This window comes from Orycteropus afer, unplaced genomic scaffold, assembly GCF_000298275.1.
Source record: "Orycteropus afer afer isolate SDZICR_OR568_19922 unplaced genomic scaffold, OryAfe1.0 scaffold00273, whole genome shotgun sequence".
Lineage (NCBI taxonomy): Eukaryota > Metazoa > Chordata > Mammalia > Tubulidentata > Orycteropodidae > Orycteropus > Orycteropus afer.
Window position 1 is genome coordinate 2,167,009 of NW_006921860.1, and position 540 is coordinate 2,167,548.

The window sequence follows — 540 nt, forward strand, 5'->3', positions numbered from 1 at the left end:
GATGCCATCACTTTTGGGGTTCTGTGTCCCCAGTCCATGGTGGGACACTGCCTGCCTGCAACACACTAAGCCCCCCATCCCCAGCTTCTCAGGTGTGTACCCCAGCAGTGCTCGGCCCATCAGGGACTGTACTCGGATCTCCTGGGGGCTGGGTTCTTTTCCCAGCGCCAGGGTCCCTTATCCACGATGGTAAGTCCACCATCCTTTTGGTTTTCTGCGACACTCAGGAAGAGAGGGCTTTTCCAGCCGGAGGCCAAGGACTTCAGCAAAGTTGCCCTGCAGCGGATCCAGACCCTGGACGCAGAGCTCTCCGCCTGATCACCAAGACTGGTCTACACCCTGCTGGCGCCGCGTGCACACCTGACATGCTTCCTGCTAGAGGGGTGTTCCGCAGCGCCCACCGCAGCCCATGGTCGCGGTCCAGTCAGACCCCAGCTCCCCAAGTCCCCACGCCGCTGCTGGGGCCCCGTCCCGCTCGCACCCCTCTTGGCCAGGCCCCCGGGCAGTCTTGGGGCCGGGCCGCGGGGCGGGGCGGGGTGA